The 27,490-nt window shown below is 43.5% G+C and overlaps 1 long non-coding RNA gene across 1 annotated transcript; it reads right to left on the bottom strand.

Moving 5' to 3' along the window:
• On the bottom strand, nt 1-25,287 carry LOC129702285 (uncharacterized). Its single transcript, XR_008724362.1, has 3 exons — nt 23,098-25,287; nt 20,725-20,869; nt 1-774 (listed from the first exon to the last, which is right to left on the bottom strand). It is a non-coding gene; the product is annotated as an uncharacterized LOC129702285 (long non-coding RNA).
• Between the last annotated feature and the right edge of the window lie 2,203 nt (nt 25,288-27,490).

Below are 27,490 nucleotides of genomic sequence, written 5' to 3'. Positions count from 1 at the left end.
TAATAATAATAATAATAATCTTTATTGTCATTGTACAAGACAACAAAATTTTGTTGGAGCAGTCCTCCAGCTGCACAGGAATATGAGGACAAGAGAGGACAATAAGATTTAAGCTAAAAGGATATACATACATGGGAACAAAAATCTCATGTGGAGTACGCACGCCAACATGCCAACGTAGATTTTAAATTAGTTAGCAATAAATGTGGTGGGGAATTCAAGCAAGATTACTTTACACAGGGCATCATTTAAAATATTGCCACAGAATATTTTAATTCTATTTTGGAGATGGTGGGGGACACAATTTAACATTTCATTGGAATGATGTTACCCCCAACACAGCTGTGTTGCCTCAAAGTACTGCACTGGAATGTCAGTCGTGGTTTTTGTGCACGCCCCAGTAGTCCCAGGAGTGGGATTTGAACCTACGACCTGCTGGTTTGGAGACATGAATGCAATCAGCCACCTGTGAGGAGTCAAAGCACAATTATACAGAAGAAATATGATGCTTCTGAAGAAGCAATAGGCAAAGAATAGAGGGCAGTTATTAGCCTGGGAGTCGGAAGCAAGTTCCAACTTGGACGAGCTAATATCCCATCAGAGGGAAAATGGTCTGATGGTTTACTGTTTGGGAAATTCACAAGGGAGCAGCATGCAATGCTGAATAGAGAACAAAGCAAGAACATCAATGAGTTGCTTAGCTGCAAGGTGTCCACTTTCCATTCCTGAGACCAAACACAATGTACTGGAAGAATTCAATGGGTCAGATAGCATCTGTGGAAGGAATGGATAGGAGATATTTCAGTCCCGTCAAGCTGATTATTCCAATTAGTCTGAAGAAGGATCCTGACTCAAAATGTTATATGACCTTTCCATTCACGGTTACTGCCTGAGCCGCTGAGTTCCTCTTGATCTTATAGAGGTGAATGAAATCATGAGAGGAATAGAACGGGAAGACACACAGAGTCTCTTGCCCAGAGTAGGGGATTCGAGAACCAGAGGGCATAGGTTTATGGTAAGGGAGGGGAACATTTAATGGGAATCTGAGGGGTAACTTTTTCACACAAAGGGTAGTGGGTGTATGGAACGAGCTGCCGAAGGAGATAGTTGCGGCAGGTACTATCGCAACGTTTAAGAAAGATTTAGGCTGAAACATGGATAGGACAGGATTTGAGGGAAATGGGCCAAACACAAGCAGGAGGGACTAGTGTAGATGGGACATGTTGGGCGGTGTGGGCAAGTTGGGTGGAAGAACATGTTTCCATGCCTTATGTTTCCATGACTCTGTGATTTTAAGACTCCAGCACTTTGTCTTTTGCTCAATATTTCAGCACCTGCAGTTCCTTATGTCTCCAATCCTGAGAGAATCGGTTCAGGTCTGTTAGTGAACAATGCCCCATCTCTGAGACACAAGGAACTGCTGATACTGGAGTGCTGGAGTAACTCCGCGGGTCAGACAGTATCTCTGGAGAACGTGCATAAGTGATGTTTTGGGTCCGGACCTTCAGGAAGAAAGGTCATTGTAAGGAATGAAAGGTTTCAGTTCCCCCCTTCACCCCCCCCCCCTTACCAAATATAACGTGCCAATCTGTGGAACTGTAGAACATTAAGGACAGGAGCAGCTCCGACAGAGTTCAAATCTAATAAGGGGATATAATTTATTGTTGATTAAAATATAATTAGCAGCTTTGTGAGTCTCCTTAACAAGGGCACATAGAGCTTGAAGCAAAATATCATAAAAAAGAAGTGAGAATTTTACAGAGCAAGGTTTATTACAGAGATTGCAATAAGGTCATATTTCATGAAAAGGAACCATCATTTAATTTAATTTTACCTCGGTTATTTGATGTTTTAATTAATTTGATAGCGGTTCTTCACGTTTGTGAGGTAACTAAACTGGATTTTAGATGTAAATTTCAAAATAAATGAAAGGCATGAAAGAATTGGGTGTGAAGCAGGAACAAATTAAGTAGTGGACAACAGCATCAGAATTGTTCAGTTTTAGTTAGAGTTCGGCCCAGTTAGAACTTCGGCCCACCGAGTTCGCACCGACCACCGATCCGGTACATTAGCACAATCTGACACACACGAGGGACAATTGACAATTTTTACCAAAGCCAATTAACCTCCAAACCTTTGGAGTGTAGGAGGAAATTGGCGCACCCGGGGAAAACCCATGTGGACATGGGGAGAATGAACAAACTCCTTACAGACAGCACCTGATGTCAGGATCAAACCTGGGTCTCTGGTGCTGTAAGGCAACAACTCTACCGCTGTGCTGCCCAAGGTCTACAGCACCCAGTGTTCTGAGATATTCTCCCATCAAGTACAAAGGGAGAAGGAGAAAAAAAATGCAGGGGTCACATGAAATTAGAGAAATCAACCTTCATACCATTGGGTCGGAAGCTGCCCAAGTGAAATACGAAGTGCTGTTCCTCGAATTTGTGTGTTGCCTCTCTCTGACAATGGAGGAGGCCCAGGACAGAAAGGTCAAGAGAGTCAAGAGTGTTTTATTGTCATATGTCCCAGATAGAACAATGGAATTCTTAAAGGTCAGTACAGGAATGGGAAGAGGGGTTCAAATGTTTGGCAACGGGGAGATGGCATAGGCCAAGGCGGACTGAGGGCAAGTGTTCAGCGAAACGGTTGTCCACTCTTGGTCTCGCCGATAAATAAGAGCCCAAATTAGGAGCACCGGATGCAGCAGATGAGGTTGGAGGAGGTGCATGTAAACCTCTGCCTAACCTGACAATGGATGATAATCACAGAGGCACAGAAGAAAAGATGCTTTGGGGTCCCTGGATCAAGTCGAGGGAGGAGATATAAGGATCTCTTTTCTTTTGTGCCTCTGCGATTGGCATTGGCTCTCATTTGGGAGGAATGTCAGACGACCTTTCAGTTCTTCCCAGACACTCAACTGCCATTTTAACCTTTGTCGGTGCCACAAAGGCTTGACTTCATGGCCTGTTACCCCATACCAAGTGCACTAAGACACGCAGCTGCACTCTTGCAAAGCTGTCAGACACCGTGGGGAATGATCAGTAAGATCTAAGTTTGCATTCCAATGACAAAATAACAATTAATTAATCTCAAACACCCTTAGCTGAGCTATCCACAGCTGTTACTTTAATGAGAATTTGATTTGCAAAGGTACAAATTTAACTCGTTAATGAAAAGGTTTAAAGCTAAAAACCATGGGTTGCGGCTCAGGGTGGTATGTATTGATTAGATAAAGTCTGTCCAAGCTTAATGCCGACACATAGAACATATGTTCAATGATTGTCAAACAGAAAATATAGAAGTAACAACAGACTCTTGACGAACCTGTGTTTAGTTTAGTTTAGTTTAGTTTAGTTTAGTAGTTTAGTTTAGAGGTACAGCGTGGAAACAGGCCCTTTGGCCCACCAAATCCACACTGACCATCGAACTGCTGTTCACACAAGTGGTATGTTATCCCACTTTCTTATCTGCTCCCTACACGCTTTGGAGCATTTTACAGAGGTCAATTAACCTACAAACCTGCATGCTTTTAGCACTTGGGGGTAAACAGAAAGAACATGCAAACTCCACACAGACAGCACCCGTGTCCAGGATTGAACCCGGGTCTCTGGCGCTATGGGGGAAGCAACTCTACCTGCAGCTTATAATTTCTAACATCTCACAGAATCATAGTCATACAGCAGGAAAACAAGATATTTTTCCATGCTAAGCAAGAAGCTCAATTTTCCAGCAATGGCCTATATCTGGGTGTCCAAAATAGACCACAATACTCCAAGTGGAGCCTCACCAAAATCATCTCCTTATGTGCCATGCTGGAAAATTATGCCTTCATTTCTCTGGAATATTTCACTTCATTTGAAGACAAGATGCTGTAAAAACAAGGCGTTGAACATTTTCAGCAGGTCAGGCAGCATGGTGGGTGAAACTAAGCAAATGGTTCAAGCTAATCTTTTGCCAGAGCTGGAGAAAGTGACATAGAAATACATAAAATTAAGAGAGGCATCAACAGGGTGGATAGTCAAAATCTTTTCCCTGTGGAAGGGGCATCAAGGCAAGGGAGAAGGCAGGAGAATGGGATTGAGAGGGAAAGATAGATCAGCCATGTTGACGGGGTAGACTTGATGGGCCAAATGGCCTAATTCTGCTCCTGTAACATAAACTTCATGACTTATCATAATGCGTTTTAAGTTGCAGAGCATGGGAGGGGAGTGTGGAGAGATGAAAAGAGCAAATGTGATAAAGACCAAAATTCAGGTGACACATATGCCATTAGCATTGACTGGGAGTGGGTAATGAATGCTTTTTAATCATAGCTGTTCTTGTAGTAATTCAAAAATTATTTCCCTTAACAATCGAATTGTCAATAATAGTGACACATGGAACACCATCCACCTCCTGCATTCAGTAATGATCAAAGCTTCAGTAACTCTATCTATCATTTGTTTTGCAGTCTAATCAAGTGAAGGAAATGGAATGTCTTTTGATGACACACAAATTAATATAGGTCCCTTCAAACAGAGTCGATGGATCACTTGGATATTCTTGGTTGCATTTGCATTATTTGTTCTCCACTGCTGACCGCTGACAAGGCACAGATCGGCCATTGACAGTCATTCAGTGAAGCCCCCTCGATATACAACCTACCTGAAGTGTCATTGATCTTTTCAACTGTGAAATGGATGTTATGTACAGAGACTTGCACCTCTCAGCCTCATTAAACACATTCCACAGCATGTATGACACCATCGCTGTACCATTCACAAGATTAACTGGATATCTGAGCAGTAAAAAATAATGGAAACTTTGAATCAATAAACATTAGGGAGTTACAATAGTGCATCCATCCAGCTTCACTAGTATTTACTTTATGGTGACAGGACTGAAAACTCTAAGCCACAATCATTACGTCGCTGTTGCCTGTATTTTCTTTCATTAAAAACATCTCTTTACGAGGATGTTGCCAGGACTTGAGGGTCTGAGCTATAGGGTAAGGTTGGTCAGGCTAGGACTTTATTCATTAGTCTTTAGTTTAAACTTCTAGGCTTATAGATTATACAGAGATACCGCATGGAAACAGACCTTTTGGCCCACCGAGTCCATGCCGACAAGCACTATCCTACACTCTAGGTACAAATTTACAATTTTTACTGAAGCCAATTAACTTACAAACCTGTGGGAGTGTGTGAGGAAACCCATGCAGGTCACAGGGAGAACGTATTAACTTCATACAGACAGCACCCATAGTCAGGATCGAACCTGGGTATTTGGTGCTGTAAGGCAGCAACTCTATCGCTGTGCCACTGTGCCGCCCCATTCCATGGAGTGCAGGAAACTGAGGGATGATCTTAGACCATAGAACATAGAAAAGTACTGTGCAGGAACATGCCCTATGGCCCACAATGTTTGTGCCAGACATAATGACTAGTTAAATGGATCTTGTCTGCCTGTGCATCTTCCATATCCCTCTATTCCCTGCAATTCCATGTACCTATCTAAAACCCATCTTAAATGCCACTATCATATTAGCCACCATTGCCAATGAGTTCCAGGCACCCCCTTATAGGTATGCTGTCTAGTGTTGGACACTTCTACCCTGGGAAACAGTTTCTGACTTTCTACCCTATCAATGCCTCTCATCATTTTATATACTTCTATCAAATCTTCCCTTGACCTCTGACATTCCAGAGAAAACAATCCAAATCTATCCATCCTCTCCCTCTTGCTGAAACCCTCTAATCCAGGCAGCATTCTGATAAACCTCCTCTGCACCCTCTCCAAAGCCACCAGTTTTTGTGTAATGGGGTGATGAGAACTGCTTGCAATATTCTAAATGCAGCCAGACCAAAGTCCTATAGCTCTGTGTGGCGGTCCCTGGGGGTTAGGTCACTCCTTGGGTCATCCCCTTGGCTATTGAGGGACAGGGGCGTTGGTCTGCCACGGGGTTTCCCGAGGTCCCTCTTGGGGGTGTGTGTTCTCGCTGCATCATTAAAAACTACTGTTTGAACCTGTCTGACGTCTGGCCTTTTCCTGACCTCGTCCAGGCCGCTATAACTGCATCATTACTTCCTGACTCTTATATTCAATGCCCCTAGCAATGAAGGCAAGCATGCCATATACCTTCTTTATCAACTTGTGCTACCACCTTCAGTGAGCTATGAACTTGGACTCCGAGATCCCTCTGCACATCAATGCTGTTATGGGTCTTGCCGTGAACTGTACACTCTCTCATTATATTCAACCTCCCAAAGTGCAACACCTCACACTTGCTCGGGTTAAACTCTATCTGTCATTTCTTTGCCCATTTCTGAGCTGGTCTAAATCACGCCGTATCTTCTGACAGCATTCCTCACTGTATGCAACTCCTCCAGTTTTGGTGTCAGCGAACTTACTCACCAGCCTATCTACATTTACGGCCAAATCATTTATTATATATATATATATATATATAATCACAAACTGCAGAGGTCCCAGCACAGATCCATGCAGAACTCCACTGATCACAGATCTATAATATCTACCTTCCACCACAATCCTTTGTCTTCTACAGGGCCTGTCCCACTTGGCCGTCATTTACGCGACAGGCCGGTAGTGACTGACTCGTAAATGGGAGTAAATCCTATCTCAAGGGATTCTCTCCAATAGTTTCCCTACCACTGATGTGAGGTGTATAGTGTAAATGCACAGAGTCCTTGACCCAGGGTAGGGAAATCAAGAACAAGAGGGCATAGAATTATGGTGAGAGGGAAAATATTTATTAGAAACATTTTCATACAGAGGTTGGTGGGTACATGGAACAAGCTGCCAGAGGATGTAACTGGGGCAAGTACTATAACAGCATTTTAAGGACATTTGGGCAGATATAGATGGAGTCATACAGCGTGGAAACAGGCCCTTCGGACTAACTTGCCACACCAAGGGTACATAGCAACATAAGGTTTAGGTGATTATGTGCCAAATGCAGGCAAGTGGAACTAATGTAGATGGGGCATCTTGGTCGGTATGGACAAGCTGGGTCGAAGTGCCTGTACCTGTGCTGTAAGACTATATGATTCTATGCCTCTAATCACTTTAGTTTTGTTTTAAAACGTCCTCAAGATGTTAATAAATGTCAGTACACATATACTTTCAAGTTAATGAAATCTGGAATTGGACCAGACTGATTTGAGAAAGATAATATGCGAGGCTTGTAGCTTTCTTTCGGATGTCATGTAGTTTTATTAGAAGAGTATGTGGTATGGTTCCATGTCACAAACTACTTACTGTAGAATGCTTCCAAAGGCAGCGTACATAATGGTGTCTAACTAGGAAGGTTAACAAATCCAATTAATTATTGACGGCTTCAATGGAACTGTAAAAACTGCTATTTAACACACAGCTCAGAGCAACTTGTGTTTCCTGAATTACATTGTCACTCATAGTTCTTTACTGAACTGCACTTAGGAATCAAATATAATTACATGGAGGAGAATTCTGCTGAGCGATGCAGTGAGAGGGAGTTTGCATTTCCCCTCTCACTCTCAGGACCTCTCAAAATTATTTAAAGGCTGTAGTCTGGGAGTGTAGTAACTAGGTGGCACAGTGATGCAGTGGTAGAGCTGCCAGAGTGCCAGAGACCTGTGTTTGATCCCAACCAAGGCTGCTGTCTTGTACAAAGTTTGTATACTCTTTCCGTACTCTCTCTGTGCTCACAGAGCAGTTCGCTTGATTGTATGTGGGGATTATGGGGCTGACCTAAAAAGAGATTGAGAAATCTTGCTGTAGCATCTTACATTTCTTCAAGCTCCTGTAAGATTTCATCGAACCTCAGGTTTGTGTGTGGGATTGAAGTGTAAATGTCAGTAAGCTGATTCTTTAGGGTGGGTAAGATAAAACTAGCGGCATCGTCTCAGCGCAAGGGTTGGCCGTATATAGCATGAATCCAGCAAAATTCCACAGCGGTTGCAAAGGTTCCACAGAGACCCAGGTTTGATCCTGATCTCGGGTGCTGTCAGTGCGGAGATTTCATGTTCTCCCTGTGCGGTGTAGGTTTTCATCAGGTGCTCTGGTGTTCTCCCACATCCTAAAGATGTGTGAGTTTGCAGGTTAATGGGCCTCTGTAAATTGCACCGTGTATATGGGGAGTGGGAAAGTGGGATAACATAGAACTAGTGTACGGGTGATCGCTGGTCGGCACGGAGTCGGTGAGCCGAGGGGCCTGTTTCCATGCTGTACCTCTAAACTAACCTAAACTGAACTAAACTGGAAGCGATCAGACAGGCAATTGGTGCACAGCAAGCCCCCCACGAACACTAAAAAGAGAAGGTACAGGTTACCTAACATTTGTAATATTGGCAAAGTATTGAGGAGGACATTAGATATGTTACAAATGTATCTATGCTATCAATTATGTGCAGTTCTGGTTGCCCCATTACAGGAAGCATGTGTGGGCTTTGAAGAGGTTGCAGAAGAGGTTTACTAGAATGCTGACTGGAATAGAAGATATTAGCTCAAAGGAGAGTTGGGACAAACGTGGATTGTTTTCTCTGGAACATTGGAGGTTGAGCAGATACCTGATGGAAGTATAGAAAATTATGAGAGGCGGAGACAGGGTAGACAGTCAGAAACTTATTTCCTAGGGAGGAAATGTCAATGATTAGAGGGCATAATGTTAAGGTGAGAGGGACAAAGTTTGAAGGATAGTGATGGGAGGAATTGCCAGGGGTGGTGCTGGAGGTAGATACAATAGTGGTGTTTAAGAAGCATTTGGACGGGCTCATAGTGAATGGGATCAATGGTGAATTAGTGCATTTGATGGTCAATGCAGACATGTTGGCTAATGTGGCCCCTGCACTAGATTCACATATTTAGTTTAATTTAGTTTAGAGATACAGCGCGGAAACAGGCCCTTCTGCCCACCAAGTCTGCACCGACCAGCGATCCCTGTACACTAGCACTATCCTACACACTAGGGACAATTTATAGTTTTAACCAAAGTCAATTAAGCCACAAACCTGCATGACTTTGGAATGTGGGATTAAACTGGAGCATCCGGAGAAAACACATGCAGGTCACAAGGGGAACGTACAAACTCCGTATAGAGAGCACCCGTAATCAGGATCGAACCTTGGTATCTGGTGATGTAAGGTAGCAACTCTACTGCTGTACCACTGTGCTGCCCTGTGCCTCCATCCCTCTAATGATCAGATGCTTGGGTAGATGGAGATGATTCCCAGCACATGAGTACATGTAAAACATTCCTCTCAATTTCTTTGTTTTCTTTTGTTACACAATCTAGTCATAAACTCAGACATTTCAGAAGACGACACAAAAGGAGAAGAGTAACCTAATAGCAACAACACACGGCATCAACGTCAAGTGGAACCATTTCAAATATTAAGTTTCAGCCTCTTAATATCTTTTGTCCAGCATTAATCTCAAATTCCTCTGGAAATTTTGGATAATCATTTTGTATTTTCATCTCCATTTGGTTTTTGTTACACAGCACTGCCACCCTGTAATTGTTACACTCTCTCTGTCGCCTTCCACTCTGATGTGACTTTCCAGTTTTCTTTGCCCTCATCCTCTCCTTTGTCTAGATAGAACAAAGAGCACAACAGTAGAGGACAAGAACAGGCCCTTCAGCCCACAATGATCACATCAGTTTTATGTTATCCCACATTTACATCCACTCCCTGCACATTAGGGCCAATTAACCTACAAACCAGAAGGATACCCATGCGGTCACAGAGGGAACATGCAAACTCCACACAGACAGTACCCGGTGTCAGGATCGAACCCAGGTCTCTGGCTTTGAGAGACAGCAGCTCTATCAGCTGCTCCAGGGTAGTTCAAGATCTGTGCCGCCCTTAATAGCAAGAAATTCCAAGGCCTCTGGGTCTAGATGACTGATGGTATTGGACCTCAGTGAAGAAACAATACAAAATAGGATATCCAGGAAGACAGAATCAACAATCTTATAGACCTGTGTGAGATTACAGGGAGAGAAAATGTGAGAGTAGAGGGTGATAGGATGCTGATCTTTATTCCAGTCCTGTAAACTGGGAAAAGCTTCAGACCGTCTACCATGTCTCTCATAACGTTTTATACTTCTTTTTCGTCTCCCCTCAACCTTCGGTGTTCTTAAGAAAACAATCCAAGTTTGTTCAACCTCTCCTTGAAACCAATACCCCCTAATTAATCAGCTCTCTGGTAAACCTCATCAGCACCCACTCCAACATGTCCACACCCCTCCTGTAATTGGATGACCACATGAGGGTGTAATGTAATTGGGTGTTCTATGTATAGAAACAGCCCACTGAGTTCATGTGCAAGAGTCGCCAGGTTTTTGTGCCATTGTCAGAGTCCCAGTTGCAGCTGGCCATAAAGGCCCGTTGCAGCCGTCGTCACTGCCTGGATCGTCCTGTCAACCACGACCCATCGGGAGTTTCTACCACGCAAAACCCTTCAGGAGCACTTAACCCAATTGGTCATGTTAATTAAAGGCATTGGGGAAGTGGGTAGGGATGCAAGGGTTAATTTTTCCAAACGTTCATTTATTCTGGTTATTGGAGACTTTCCAATAAAAGTCTAACTTTCAACTTTGCTCCAGTTTATAAGGTGATGGATTACTCCCCAGCGACATGTGCAAGAACATCTCAGTTTACCCTCCCAGTACTAGTCTGTGGAGATATCACTATGTCAGGGCCCTTCTTCTGTTGCACAGAAATGTCGCAGAGATTCAAAAGCTGAAGAGGGTGGATAGACGGGGACTGTTCCGCTCCTGGAGTGTTGGAGGCCGAGGAATGATCTTTACAGAGGTGTATAAAATCCCAAGGGTGTAGATCATGTAAGTCTTTTTTGAAGGGTAAAGGGGTTCTAAAACTAGAGGGGACAGGTTTAGAGTGAGAGGGGATTAATAGGACATTTTTCCCACACGTGTAAAAGGGCGGCACAGTGACGCAGCGGTAAAGTTGCGGCTTTACAGCGCCAGAGACAGGGGTTCAATCCTGACCACGGCTGCTCTCTATACGGAGTGTGTATGATCTCTCCGTGACCACGTGGGTTTTCTCTGGGTTCTCCAGTTTCCTCCCACACTCCAAAGGCATACAGGTTTGTAGGTTAATTGGCTTCAGTAAAGATTGTACAGTGTCCCTTGTGTGTGTAGGATAATGTTAGTGTGCAGTGATTGCTGGTCGGTGTGGACTCGGTGGGCCGAAGGGCCTGTTTCTGTGCTGTACCTCTAAAGTCTAAAGTAAATTAAACTATGCGAGATCCTTCAATTGGAAACCGATTGCCTCTTGATTAGACCTGTAAGATCCCATATCAGTTTTTAAAATATGATCTGGGATATTCCCCATTGTCCTGAGTTTCATTTGTCTTTCAAACAGACAGGTTTAAAACAGATGGTCTTGCCATTTCTCTCTTTACAATTTGTGGGATTCTGCTGTGCGCATGATAGTTTATGTGGTTCTTGCTTTGCAGGAGTGACACCACTTCAAAAGAATTGTATTGGCTTTACAATGTTTCAAGATTTTGAATGGACCCTCATCAATCACTGTAACGTCGTATGACCAGTCTGGGCATTGAGTATAAGAGTCAAGACGTTAAGTTGCAGCATTATCTATATACTTATAAACTCTGATTTGGATGTGGATGTATTTGTGTATTTGTGTGTTTTTCTGTGATTCACATCTCCTCGAAAACATTCCGATAGAGATTTGCCTCATGATCTCAAAAATCGCCTCATCTGATAATTTGATTCATTATTTCTTGAGTGAGTTATTTGTTAAAATTGTTCACAAATCTGAGATATTTTTTAAAGCTAACGAGCTGATGATGTCACAATGGCTCTGCTCCCCGCAGCCAGCTGCGCACAGTTTTCACCAGCTGGTCCCCTTTTGCCTAGTAAGACATAAAGTGCTGGAGTAACTATGGGTCAAGCAGCATCCCTGGAGGATATGATTAGGTGACATTTTGGGCTGGGACCCTTCTTCATCTCTCTTTTCCTCCAGAGACACTGCATGATCTATTGAGTTACTCCAGCATTTTGAGTTCTATGCAAGATCGCAGCATCTGCAGGATCTTCTGTCTGCAGCTAGGACAATTATAGGATAACAGTTGGACTGCATTTGGAGTATTGTATACAGTTCTGATCGCCCCATAATAGGAAGGCTGTGACGTTTCGGGTCGAAACACTTCTACTGTCTGACGGGCGGTGTATATGCGGGACACCCTACAAGGGGCGGGCGATGCCTTGCCGGTCTCCGGGGCACTGTGACCGTTGACGGCACCGCGGAGCCTGGGATCCGAGATCGCCAGTGTCGGGGGTCCGGCCGGCGCGGCCTGTGAACTTTGGTCGTTGCAGTCTTCGGGGGGAAAAAGGGTCTCGACCCAAAACGTCACCCGTTCCTTCTCTCCAGAGATGCTGCCTGCCCAGTAAGTTACTCCAGCTTTTTTTTTTTGTCTATCTTTGGTTTAAACCAGCATCTGCAGTTCCTTCTACACTCTGTATTAATATAGGTTAGTGATCCATCTCAGTCATTTTGTTTGTAAATCTTGCGTCTAAAAAGCTTATGGATCTTGACATTGCTCATGAAGTGATGCATGTCTGCAAGGGTTAAGATGATTGACTGGACAAGGGCAAAGGGCAGGAAATGGCTCCTCAATCAGTAGCTACTGTCCGATTGTAACACTTGTACAAGTCTTTCAACCAGGGTATGTTGGTGACAAAAGGATACAAAATGCTAGTGCACCTCAATGGGTCAGGCAGCATCTCTGGAGAACATGGAAAGGTAATGTTCAGGTTGGGACCATCAGGCAACTGAACCATCTTATCACCAACTAGAGAGTGGTCTTGACCTACCATCTACCTCATTGGAAACCCTTGGGCTAACTTGTATTGCACATTTACTGGACTTTGTCTTGCACTAAACATTTTTTTTCTCTTATCCTGTATTTGTGTACTGTGAACAGCTTGATTGTAATCATGTATAGTCTTTCTGCTGACTAGATACCACGCAACAACAAAAAACTTTCACTGTAACTCAGTACACGTAACATTAAGGGCCTGTCCCACGAGCATGCGACTCCATGCGGCAAGCGCAAACGAAAGGGCCGGTCCCACCAGCATGTGCCTGCATGCGGCAAGCGCGACCTAACGTGGTCGCTTGAGCCGTACGGCCTCGCGGGGCCGGTCCCACTTCGATCGCCGGAGCCGTATGGAGTTGTGCGGAGCTGGTCCTGACATCGCGCGGGGCTGCGAAAAACTGACCCTGTTTAAAAATTCCGCGCGGCAATGGCCTGTCGGCCCGCAGCCGCCTAGACACCGTGTCACTCACTCGATCTCCGTGCGGCTCCCGCTTCTGGTTTGGTCGCGCTTGCCGCATGCAGGCACATGCTGGTGGGACCGGCCCTTTAGGTCACGCTTGCCGCATGCAGGTCGCATGCTCGTGGGACAGGCCCTTTATAAACGAAACATTCCAAGTTCTGCAGAGGTGCTGCCTGACTCGCTGACTTACTCAGCACTTTTGAGTCCTTTTGTGTAAGCCGGCATCTACAGCTCCTTGTTTCCATACTATGTCTTTGTGTGACAATTATGGTTCATCTTCCCATTATAGGATAATGGATCTCGATTAAATGAAACATCCACAAATTCAGAGAGAGAGAGAGCAGAGAGAGAGAGAGAGAGAGTGTGTGTTTTGATCTTTAAAGTTCAGACTCACCTATTACAATCAGTTGTGTGATTTTTATTAGTGGCTGGATAGTTGTTACTGAAACCATACAGATAAATGGAATCAATTAAGGCTGTGTAATTTGACCATATTTATGTTTGGAAGCGACTGCCTCATGCAAAGTCTAATTAAGTCTGCTCTCATAAACCCCCATATGACTGGAGACTTTTTCATGTGGCCTCAAGCATTCCAGGAGAGAGTCTGTCAAAGTGTGTCCTGGAGGCAGAAATGGATTCGGTTACTTGGGCCCCTTGCTTCATCAGACTGAGGAAAGACTTTCTTTTTTGCTCAAGCTATATGTTGACATGAAACGTCAACATTTGTGCAAGCTGCGCTTTGCTTCACGGATTAACATTTCAACCCGATTTTCACTAAAATGCACAACGTCAAGTGTGCATATTGTTGCAAGTGTGAGTGAGACCTTTTGTTGTTTATGTTTCAATCGCTTTTGTTACAGAATCAGGCTTGCTGGTCATTCCATCTTTTTCCCACTCCCAGTTTGGAAGAAGATGCAGAAGCTTGAAAGCACAAACCACCAGACTCAGGAACAGCTTCTTCCCCTCTGTAATCAGGCTTCTGAACAGTCCTTCCATAAACTAGAGTACTGTCTAATTCACCCTTCACCCCATTGTGGACATTGAACCTTGTCTTTGGAACTGATGCGTGACATTGCTGAAAACTAAATTCTCCATTCTCTGTATCTTCCCCCTTTGCTTTATTTGGCCTTTAAGACCATGATAGGACTGTACACTTTGAAAGTTTGAAACTTTGAAACTTTGTTGATGCCAGAAAAGTGGTGACTCCTTGTGTTCTGTCTTGAATACGATTAAATTACAACTCTTGCACTTTTGTACATATCTATGACTCTGTTTATCTACAGAATGATTTTACTGTTTTGCATACAAAACAAAGAATTTCACTGTACCCATGCCAATAAAGTATAATTGAGAATTGAGTTTGACTTGATTGTGTCAATGCATGGTATATCTGATCTATTTGGATAGCATGCAAAACAACGTTTTTTGTTGTGCCTCGGTACATGTGGCAATAATAAACCTCAACCTAAACCTAAACCTACAGGCCCTACCATAAGTCAACTATTCTCAGTCAGGTCCAGTCACTTGCTGTCAATGATGATTTGGGGAGGCAGAGAGTTGCTGCCTTACAGCGCCAGAGACCCAAGTTCAATCCTGACAACAGGTGATGTCTGTACAGAGTTTGCACATTCGCCCTGTGTGCACGTGGGTTTTCCCTCAGGTTCACACCAGTTCTATGTTATCCCACTTTTGCATTCCTACACACTTAATATACCAGGGCTTGTGGTAATTGTAATATGACTTTATTAGTCATATTCAAATCCTTAAAAGCCACCATATTATTCACCTTCTCACTTGGTGCACGCTGCTGTATATTACATCTACATGATCCATATGAAACCACTCAAATCCTCTAAACACAAAAAGCCTTTCAATTTTGCACCATTAAGAAAATATTTTCTTTAAGTACGGGGGTTAATAATAAATCAAATAGGGAATGTAGGAAGGGGTGGTTAGGATGTGAAACTTGCTCCTTGTTCGGCAAATGTTTTATTTGGATTCAAGGAGAAAAAAGCAAAAGTTATTCAGGTAAATTAGATGAAAACACATGGTTCCGGTCTTGAGGGTTTGAAGGATCTCCTCTTTGTCCACCCACATGAAACAGCTTTAGATTTAGGTTATTATTGTCATGTGTTCTGAGTTACCGTGAAAACCTTTTGTGTGCATGCTGCCAGTCAAATCAGATAATACGTGTCGGAAGGAACTGCAGATGCTGGTTTACACCAAAGATAGACACAAAGTGCTGGAGCAACTCAGCGGGTCAGGCAGCATCTCTGGAGAACATGGATATGTAACGTTTCGAGTCGGACCCTTCTTCAGACAAAGTGGAGGTGGAGTAATGGGGGGGGTGGGGGGGAACTATTTCTTTTCCCCCGAGATACTACCTGATCTGTTGATTTACTCCGGGATTTTATGTTTTTTCGGATAATACTATAGATACATGAAAGAAGCCAAGCACAAGTACAATCGGTAGACCAAAGGGAAAGATACAGAGTGCAGAATATAGTTCTCAGCAGTGTAGCACATCAGTTTTAGAGACAGTCCAATGTCCGCAAATAAGGTGGAGAAGTATTGGACAGTATCCTGGTTTATGGAAGGACCTTTCAGTAGCCTGATGGCAGAGGGGAAGATAAAGGAAGAACAGTGATGGTGCAGTAGTTCTGCTGCCGCATGGCGCCAGAGATATGGTTTCAATCCCGACTACGGGTGCTGTCTGTATGGAGTTTGCACGTTCTCCCTGTGATCGAGTAGGTTTTCTCCGGGTGTTCCAGTTTCCTGCATCCAAAGACGTGCAGGTTTGTAGGTTTAGTTTAGAGAAACAATGCGTAAGCAGGCTCTTTGACCCACCGATCCCGACCAACGATCCCCATACACTAGCACTAACCTGCACACACAAGGGACAGTTTATAATTTTTACCACAGCCTATTAACATATAAAACTGCACATCTTTGAAGTGTGGGAGGAAACCAGAGCACCAGGCGAACACCCACCCGGTTACAGGGAGCACGTACAAACTCCATACAAACAGCATCCATAGTCAGGATCGAACCTGCGCACTGTGCTGGTTAATTGGCGTCTGTAAATTGCTGCTAGTGTGCGGAGAGTGGATGCAAAACTGGGATAACAAAGAATTAATGTGAACGGTGACCGATGGTCAGGGCGGACTCGGTCAGCTGAATGCCCTGTTTCCACATTATATCTCTAAACTAAACTCATCAGAACCAAATATGTCCAGTTATTATTTATAAGTTCACAAGTGATATGAGCATAATTAAGCCATTCGGCCCATCAAGTCCCTCCTAACCCCATTCTCCTGCCTTCTCCCCATAACCTCATGATTGAGTGTTGCGGCTAGTACAATAACAACACTAATAAGACATTTGGAGAGATACATGATTTGGAAAGGTTTGGAGGGATATGGGTCAAAGGTGGGCAGACAAGACTAACTTAGATAGGTATCAAGGTTGGCATGGATGGGTTGGGCCAAAGGGCCTCTTTCATAGCCCGTGACACTCTCATTCGATTGATATTTAGATACTGACTTGCTACATGAAGATAACATGATGTATTTTAGTCGGCACTTGAGTTATTTTCAGGAAGTCATTGGATTTTTTTTTATAGATCCCTATTTTCTGTTCCATCTGCTCACATATAATTACTTACACAGTTAGTTTTCCCCTTTGTATTTTTATCTGACAAAATGACTCAGACTGAAAAAGAAAATAGAATCAATGCATACCTTACAGTGACCTTGAGAAACCAACTACAGATCATTTCTAGTTTTAAGATCAAACACAAAAGAAGTATCCAAGTGTTTTCATTGTAATGGAATCGCCAATATCAAGGAAGTTATATCATTGTTTTTCTTTTACATGCTCTTTGACTGTTTTTAAAATATATATATTTCAGTCCACTCACAACCATGTTGAGAGTTGTGTTTTCAATTGCCAATGGAAAAAAGATGATTTCCCTTGACCAAGATAACATTTTAATTGGTCTCAGGATTTACAGTGAGTACTACCACTTCATGAATTGTTAGATATCAGTCAGAATGTCAATTGATCAGAAAAGTAGCTTATTCCACAATCAGTGCTGTTTATCTAGGTAGATTGGGATGGGATGTTGAAACAAGGAATTCTGGTTTTCCAAAAAAGAGAAAAAATGTATCTATGTTTTCATACTGCATGAGTCTATGACTATGATTCTATAGAAACATAGAAACGTAGAAAATAGGTGCAGGAGTAGGCCATTCGGCCCTTCGAGCCTGCACCACCATTCAATACGATCATGGCTGATCATCCAACTCAGTATCCTGTACCTGCCTTCTCTCCATACCCCCTGATCCCTTTAGCCACAAGGGCCAAATCTAACTCCCTCTTAAATATAGCCAATGAACTGACCTCAACTACCTTCTGTGGTAGAGAGTTCCAGAGATTCACCACTCTCTATGACCCCTATGACCCCGTGAGCCTATGACCTTGGCCACTCCGTCTTATTGTCAAATATCACCAAAGGGTGTATGGAACGAGCTGCCTGAGGAGGCAATTGAGGCAGGTACTATCGCAACGTTTAAGAAATATTTAGACAGGTACATGGATAGGACAGGTATAGAGTAATAAGGGCCAAACGTAGGCAGGTGGGACTAGTGTAGATGAGACATGTTGGTCGGTGTGGGTAAGTTGGGCTAAGGGCCAAGTTACCCACATGGTATGACTCTATCAACAATGAGCAGCCCATAAAGACATAGAATTGGGCAGATGTGGTAACTAGGCAGCTAATTTTCTGTGGGCCTTACTGTGTATGTGTGCACCAGTGTATTTAATTATTGATCTGGCGTCATGACTGATGCCACAGTATATGGAACATCATTCTGAGGCAGAGATATTGTAGTCAGGAATAGATTCCCGGCCTGTTACCATTTCCAATGTTAGGATGTATGTAGCGCCGTAGAATTTGTGCACCTATTCCCCCCATCTCCCTTCTGTTTTGTTTTTCTGTTTCTTGTTTTTTGTGTAAAATTGTATGTATGCACTGAGTACGGCCAGCTTTCAGTTTCACTGTTAACAAATATCCAACCACAATATCCAACCAGCGGGAATTCTTATCAGATATGTGAGTACATGGAACAGTAAAGAGACAATGTCTGCATGGTTATATATGACATTAAATGAAAATTAGCACCCAAAACCCCAGTTTCCCCAATGTATATTTGTTTCACATTGAGAGGCAAAAACACAATCAGTGGAGGTTCTTCTTCACAGATGGGCTGGCACAGTGGAGCAGCGATAGAGTTGCTGCCTCACAGTGCCAGAAACCCCTGCATTGAACCTGACTATGTTGGGTGTCTGTACGGAGTTTGATCATTCTCCCTGTGATCACATAGGTTTTCTCCAGTGTGCTCCGGTTTCCTCCCGTGCTCCCAAGCCATGCAGGTTTGAGGGTTAATTGGCTATGGTAAAAATTGTAAATTGCTCCTAGTGTGTAGGATAGTGCTAGTGTACGGGATGATCGCTCGTCAGTTCGGACTAGATGGGCCAAAGGACCTGTTTCTGCGTGTATCTGGACTAAATGGTGAGGCTGCAACTAAACCTGCTCCATCAGTCTGAAGAAAGATCTCGATGTCACCCTCCAAAACATCACCCATTCCTTCTCTCCAGAGATGCTGCCTGTCCAGCATTTTGTACCGACCATCAGGCAGGAAATCTAACTCACAACTCACAACAACTCCCTTCTATCCCATGACAGCTGCATCCTGTTTGGAACTGAGCACCAATTGTTTAATTATCTTTTATTATATTATCTTTTATTATATTTAACTATATATTTCACCTCTGGTCCGCTGACTCCACGCTGACTATCGATCACCTGTACACACTAGTCTGTGCTATCCCACTTTCACATCCATTCCCTGCACACAAGGGACAATTTACACAGGCTAATTAACCTACAGGCCTGCACGACTTCGGCATGTGGGAGGAAACCAGAGCGCCCAGCGAAAACCCCCATCGTCACCGGAAGAACGTACAAACACCATACAGACAGCGCCCGTAGTCATGATCTAAACCAGGATTCTAACGCTATAATGCAGCATGTCTACTGCTGTGCTGCTGTGCCGTCCGAATATCTTAGGTATTGCATAAGGCATTCATTGTTGCTTGCGTACAGTGACACAGCTAACATGTATGACGTGATTGCAGCATATATGCAGCTGTTACAAATCAGAAGACATGTAACCCTATTAGAAGCACAAGTCCACCACAGATCCCGTTACACTCATCCCCTCCCTGATTCAATTCCCAGACCTTTGTCTCAAATGTTATAAGATACTTTCTGAATCATTCCTTTCTCGGTTTACAGACATAAACTTTCCACTGTTCTCTTTTAAATCGTGAATAATTTGTTCCCATTTTTTAGTATATTTTTAATGTTTGCAAACCAGTTTCATTGGTGTTTGTGTAAAATGTGTTCTGCCATTACGCTTTGCACGCTAGATATTCCGTGCACCCTTCGGAAAAGACATTAAGCCAATAACTCAAATGCCCGCTCAGGATGGATGTGAAGCAAAGCATGGCTACATGTTGAGGAGGAGAAGAGGAACACGGAGTAAAGGAATGGCAGCACGATGGCGCAGTTGGTAGAACCGCTGCCTCACAGCACGAGAGACCTAGGTTCGATCCTGACCTTAAGTGCTGTCTCCCTGTGAATTCTTTCAATTGTAAAATTGTGCTACAGTTGGCACCAAGCCAGAATAACAGGGAAGGTTTCCTAATACACGGAAGGACAGTGGCAAAGGAACAGGCCCTTCAGCCCACAGTGTCTGTGCCGAACATGAACTCTTATCTGCCTGGAAAAAAATCCACATCCCTCCATTCCCTGCACATCCATTTGCCTATCTAATAGTTTCACAAATGCTTCTATCGTATCTGCCTCCACAACTACCCTTTGCAGCACATTTCAGGCATTCATCACCCACTGTGTTAATAATAATAATAATAATAATAATAATAATAATAATAATAATAATAATAATAATAATAATAATAATAGTCATCATCATCATCATCATCATCATCATCATCATCATCATCATCATCATCATCAGCATCATCATCACCATCATAATAATATAGATAAATAAAAATAGATAAGAGATAAATAAATCACGGATAGACACAAAAAGCTGGAGTAACTCAGCAGGTCAGACAGCATTTCTGGAGAAAAGGAATAGGTGACGTCTGAAGAAGGGTCTTGACCCGAAACATCACCTGTTCCATTTCTCTAGAGATACTGTCTGACTTGCTGAGTTACTCCAGCTGTTTGTGTCTATCTTCAGTTTAAACCAGCATCTGCAGTTCTTGGTCCAACACACTAATTAAATCACGGCCAACACATCTCCTTTAAACTTTGCTCCTCTCACCTTAAAGCTATTTGGCACTTTAGTATTTTCTCCATCTGTAGCCTGGCTTTCAGTTTGGTTTGACAATACTTGCGTGAAACATCTTCTGAGATCTGACTTTCAAATGACACGAAGTGCTGGAGGAATTCACTGCATCAGGCAGCATCTGTGGAGGGAAAAGACAGGTGACATTTTGAGTGGGACCCTTCTTCAAATTGCAATATTAATGCAAGCTTTTGTTGGCAAGATGAAAATCATCTATGTGAATTTTAATGGACCCTATTTTAGATTATAGAGATACAGTGTGGTAACAGACCTTTCAGCCCACCAAGTCCACACCAACCAGTGATCACCCCATGCATTAACACTATCCTACTTACTAGGGACAATTTACAATTTTTTCCCCAAGTCAATTAACGTAGAAATTTATATCTCTTCGGGGAGGAAACTGGAGCACCTGGAGAAAACACATGCCGTCACAGGGAGAAATTCCTTAAAACAGCGCCCGTAGTCAGGATCAAACCACGGTCTCTGGCACTGTAATGCCCCTGTCCCACTTAGGAAACCTGAACGGAAACTTCTGGAGACTTTGCGCCCCACCCAAGGTTTCCGTGCGGTTCCCGGAGGTTGCAGGTGGTTGCCGGAGGTTGTAGGTAGTGGAAGCAGATAGGGAGACTGACAAAAACCTCCGGGGACCGCTCCAAAATCTTGGGTGGGGCACAAAGCCTCCAGACATTTCCGTTCAGGTTTCCTAAGTAGGACAGGGGCATAAGGCAGCAATTCTACCGCTGTACCGTCCTGAGACAGAGGTAATTTTACCAACTATTCTTGAGCCTTGGACTTCCTAGTGCCCAGTATTGTGATGTTTCCAAATGCGTGGGCTGTGTGCAGGGTGGGATGAAGAAAAAGTGCCCTGCCAGCATACTTTCCTTTCGATAATTCCTGAGGCATTATTGGATTTCAGTGCTCCAGTGCATTCACAACTATTGCCTTGTTGCAAATTGTTTTAATGGTTAGTCAATTACCACTGGCTCAAAAATTGTGAAGTCATCGAGTCCAACAGCACAGAAAAAGACCCTTCTGCCCAACTTCCCCATGTCGACCAAGATGCTCCATTTGAGTGCATTTGGGCCTACATCCTCCTGAACCATTTCCTGACCATGCAGTGAGTTTCTCCAGCATATTGTGGTTTTTTGTATGATTGATGGTTGTAAATGATTTTCTTCCCAACCAGGTCAGGTTAGGAAGAAAATCATTTACAATAATTGATTATCATTGTCTTACGCTATGGAAAATGTTGTTGCTTCAAACTGCAATGATTGAGGTGCCACAAATCATCAGCTTTCCACTGGAAACATTCAAATATATCTCTAATTTATATAAGATTCTCCATCTGCAAACACTTTGTATTAATGTTTTCAGAATAAATTCCCCATGTCCACATAAATAATACCTTGCCTTTTTAAGCTTCTGACATTTTCCTTGCATTTTAGTTTAGAGATTTAGTGGGGAAACAGGCCCTTTGACCAACCGAGTCCACACCAAGCAGCGATCCCCATACACTATCCTGTAGACTAGAGGCAATTTACAATTATCACTGAAGCCAAATTAACATAGAAACCTCTACATGATTGGAGTGTGAGACGAAACCGGAGCAACCGGAGAAAACCCATGTGTCCATGGGGAGAACGTACAAACTCTGTACAGACACCACCCATAGTCAGGATCTGTGGAAATAGAGAAACGAGGGCAGAATGTTTAGCTTTAGAATTCTTTGAAAGGTGTTTAGATCATTAAGTTTGTCCACCAATCGATTTCAGAACAGCCGATCTGTATCTTGATTCCAACTTGAAACCAACACTTGTAGAAACAAGGAACTGCAAATGCAAGGTAGACAAAAAGTGCTGGAGTAACTCAGCGGGTCAGGCACCACCTCTGAAGAAATAGGATAGGTGGCGTTTCAGAGTCGGGACCCTTCAATCCCGACCTAACCCGACATGTCACCTATCCTTTTGCTCCAGAGATGCTGCCCTGTCTGATAAATCGTTCTAGGGGTGGCACAGTCGTGAAGGGGTAGAGCTGCTACCTTACAGCACCCGAGACCCGGGTTCATTCCTGACTATAGGTGCTGTCTGTAAGGAGATTGTACATTCTCCAGTGACCGCGTCGGTTTTCTCCGGCTGCTCCGGTTTCCTCCCACACTCTGAAGACGTAAAGATTTGTAGGTTAATTGGCTTAGATAAGAATTGGAAATTGTCCCTTTTGCATATTGTATCGGATCGAATGTCGGCGTGGATTATGTGAGCCGAAGGGGCTGTTTTCGCGCTGCGTCTCTAAACTAAACTAAACTTAGAAGTGAAGTAAGCACTATGTTATAAAAACAAAATATTATACCTTGTGAAATAAAGTGTAGCAAGTTCCCTCCAAGGCAGGATGGTGTAACTGTTGTACATTCTTGAGATGAACGGTGGGCTCATTTAAGGATCATGTTCCAGATGAAAAGTCTGGCTTTGTTTGACTGACAGGCCAATGAAGAATTTGTAGACACTGTGGAAATGGCAAATTACCAGAGAAAAGGACCTGAATTTCAGAACTTTTAAAATTGTTTTGCAAATGCAAGAATGATTTTAGTGCGGGATGAATAAAGGGCTGACTGTCCCATTTCTAAGGGTCATTGTTTGAAAACTTGAAACCTCCTACATTTATAGCGAGCTTGTTTAAATGTATGAATGCTGTGAACAATGGCTTAATTGTTTGACTCTTTGCCTCTAATTTGCTTCATTGCAACCCGCTCCATGCTTTTGAAAAGTGCAAGCGAGGCCTCTGGGAGCGGGGGTAGGGCATTATTCCTTGGGGAGAATTACACAATCGACCCCTACAGGATAAAGCTGTAATGAATAAAAATAACACAGCACAGTGGCGTGGAGCTGCTGCCTTACCGTGCCAGGGACCCAGTTGCGATCATGACCAGGGGTGCTGTCTGTTGAGAGTTTGTATGTTCTCCCATGACCGCGTGGGTTTTCTCTGGGTGCTCTGGCTTCCTCCCATATTTAATGGGTTTGTAGGTTAATTGGCTTCTGTAAATTGTCCCTGGCATGTAGGATAGAACTAGTGTATTGGTGATCGCTGGTCGGTGCGGTGTGAAGGATAATGCTGTTGTGTGGGGTAATTACCAGTTGGCGCGGACTTGGTGGGCTGAAGGGCCTGTTTCCGAGCTGTATCTTTCTAAAGTCTTAAAAAACAGGAACTGTCGTAGAAAAATGGTGCAAGGATGATGTTCAGTGCAATCATCATGCAGATAGACTTGCAACTGGGAACGGGGAAACTGAGTGGTGAAGTGGGGGAAAGAACAACACAAATCATTGTTCTTGGTGATATGGTGAGTTGCAGATTCAAGTCACTGGTTTATTAGCTCAAGGTCAGAGGGCATAGGCTTAAGGTGAGGGGGGGAAGATTTAATAGGAACCTGAGGAGCAACTTTTTTACTCAAAGGATAGTGGATGTATGGGACGAGCTGCCAGAGGAGGTAGCTGAGGCAGGTGGTATCGCAACATTTAAGAAACATTTAGACAGGTACATGGATAGGATAGGGTTAGAGGGATAAGATGGATAGGATAGGTTTAGAGGGGTATGAACCAAACGCAGCCAGGTGGGATTAGTGTAAATGGGAAATGTTGGTCGGTGTGGGCAAGTTGGGCCACTGAGCAGGTTTCTATGCTTTAAGTAGCAATGTTACAAAATTTTGAGATTTAAAAAATCAAGTCTGCAATTTATCCCATCAGATAAAGCATAAAAAGAAGTTTAATTTGACACCTAATTTACTTTCATATCTTTAATATTAAAAAGGTTATGGCCATTTTCATACTCGGAAATTAGCATCTTGTTCCCTATTGCTTTTCCATTGACTTAACACAAAAGCTGTGATCAAGGACAGTCAAAAGCCCATAACTTTCTTAAAAATGTTCAGTTATTATAGATTGAAGCATTCTGAAACAAATATGAAACAATCTTACTTGGATGACCTGAAATTAAAGCATTTAATTAGTTAGTTACCCAATTGTGGCGAATTACAAAATTCAATCACTAGATCTAAACATCTATCTATTTCTTAAGAAAAGATTACAATTTTTAAATAGCCTAAGTGTCCAAATAACATTCACACAAGAATTCACAATATAACATGATTTTTAAATCTCATTGTCATGAATTTATAGGCCAAATGGAAGGAATGTAGTGTTTAATTCCTGTAAATTAATGGCCATTTAAATCATCTTGCGAGTGGGTATTTCTGGAACGCGATCATTTGGAACGTTGCGGTTTGCGGTGAATTTAAACCCCATATCGGCAGGAAAAACACTACCAGTTCGTATGGGGCCTAAATCACCTTTTCGCAACGTGAAATGTGGATTAAGGTCATCCTAAGAAACACGTTTATATGTAAAATAAACAGCTTTCCTATAGCTGTCCCGTACCTGAAATCCGTCCCCGTTGTCGGCATTCACGGCATTAGAAGCGGCTTTTAGTTTACTCTAGCGCTGAAATGGTCCAGCGATTTAAAAAAAAGAATTGCACTGTTGGAACAAATCTTCAGCGTTACCCATCTTCCTGACAAAATATATCCAGGACAGGCGGTAGAGAACCGCATTTTAACCCCCCCCCCCCCCCCCCCCCCCCCCATATGAGAAAAAAGCACCAAGACACTCAACTACATAGAAGTTAACATAAACATCCACCACAGCGGATTCCCACATTCCTCACTGTGATGGAAGGCAAAACAATGCAATCTTATGTTTGGATCTCCAAGGACGATCCCTGGCAAAGGAAGCGCAGGCTCCAAAGACTGCCAACTCCTCGATGTTAGGCCGCAGTGCAGACGTAGATACGATACGGAAAAAAAAATCGCATCTCTATCGTGGTAAGAGATTAGAAGAGGTTTTCCGCATCCCCCCCACATATAATAAGCTAAAGAACACTAAAAACATACATTTAACACATACTATTAAAACACAACGAAGGAAGGGACAGACAGACTGTTGTCGAGACAGCCATTGATGGCGCCACCAGGTGGTTCACTGCCACCCGGTGATTAGCGCATGTTACCTTGGCGATACTGGGGAGTGGTGTAGAGTAGTGCTGGCAATGTGTATTAGAGCTGGTTATAGAGCCATGGAGTCATACAGAATGGAAGCTGGCCCCTTTGGCCCATCCTTTTTGTGTCGTCCAAGATGCCACATCTAAGATTCCCATTTGCACATGTTTGGCTCATATTCATCCAAACCTTTCCTTTCCATCTACCTGGCTTAGTGCTGTTAAAGTACCTGCCTCAACTACCTTCTCTGGCAGCTTGTTCCATTTCCCCACCACTTTCTGAGTGAAATAGGAGCCCTCTGGTTCTGATTAAATCTTGTTCATCTTACCTTAAAGTTATGTCTGGTTCTTGGTTTCTCCAGCCCCAACAAAATACTCTGTTCATCCATCCTATCTATTTCTCTGTACCTCTGTAAGATCACCCCTCTGCCGCCTCCACTCCAGGAATAAAGTCCTAGCCTGTCCAGTCTTTCCCTACAGCTCTGGCCCTCAGGTCTTGGCAACATCCCCTTAAACCTTCTTTGGATTTTACGAGGGTCGAGTCAGCGGCCTGTTCAGCTGACTCGACTCACTCCGACGCCGCCTCTACATTGGCTCGTGAACGCACAGTCACTCACCTCTGACGGATATCGCTCGGCCTCTGTGTCCTGAGGGCCACGCACAGCTGAGCCCGAGTGCTCGGTGTGACCCCCAACCCACACACCGGCTCCGATCTTTGTTATAGACAATAGACAATAGACAATAGATGCAGGATTAGGCCATTCGGCCCTTCGAGCCAGTATCGCCATTCAATGTGATCATGGCTGATCATCCCCAATCAGTACCCTGTTCCTGCCTTCTCCCCATATCCACTGACTCTGCTATTTTTAAGAGCCTTATCTAGCTCTCAGTTGAAAGCAACCAGAGAACCTGCCTCCACCGCCCTCTGAGGCAGAAAATTCCACAGACTCACCAATCTCTGTGAGAAAAAGTGTTTCCTTGTCTGCGTTCTAAATGGCTTACTCCTTATTCTTAAACTGTGGCCCCTGGTTCTGGACACCCCCAACATCAGGAACATGTTTCCTGCCTGTGTCCAAACCCTTAACAATCTTATATGTTTCAATGTACTGTCGACCACTGCTGTTATTTTAAACTGGATGTGGGGAGGATGCTTCCAGTTAGAGTCATGGAATCATAGAGTGATACAGTGTTGAAACAGAGCCCTTCGGCACTATGTGTCCACTCCAGCCAACATGTCCCAGCTACACTAGTCCCACCTGCCCGCGTTTGGTCCATAAGTTTCCAAACCTGTCCTATCCATGTACCTGTTTAATTGTTGGAATAGTCCCTGCCTCAACTACCTCCTTTGGCAGCTTGTTCTATACACTCACCACCCTTAGTGTGAAAGTTGTCAGAAAGTCTAGGACAAGAGGGCACAGCCTCAGAATAAAAGGATGTACCTTTAGAAAGGCGATGAGGAGGACATTTGTTTAGTCAGACACTGGTAAATCTGTGGAATTCATTGCCAGAGACGGCTGTGGAGATCAAGTAATTGGATATCTTTTAAGCATGGATTGGTAGGTTCTTGATTATTAAAGATGTCAAAGTTATTGGGAGAAGGCAAGAGAAAGGGGTTGAAAATGAAAAATAGATCAGCCATGATCGAATGTCGGAGACTTGATGGGCTGAATGGCCTCATTTTGCTCCTATGTCTTATGAT

This window comes from Leucoraja erinacea, chromosome 12 (genome assembly GCF_028641065.1).
Source record: "Leucoraja erinacea ecotype New England chromosome 12, Leri_hhj_1, whole genome shotgun sequence".
Lineage (NCBI taxonomy): Eukaryota > Metazoa > Chordata > Chondrichthyes > Rajiformes > Rajidae > Leucoraja > Leucoraja erinaceus.
Note: the sequence above shows the minus strand (reverse complement) of the source record. Positions and strands in the feature narration are given on the sequence as shown.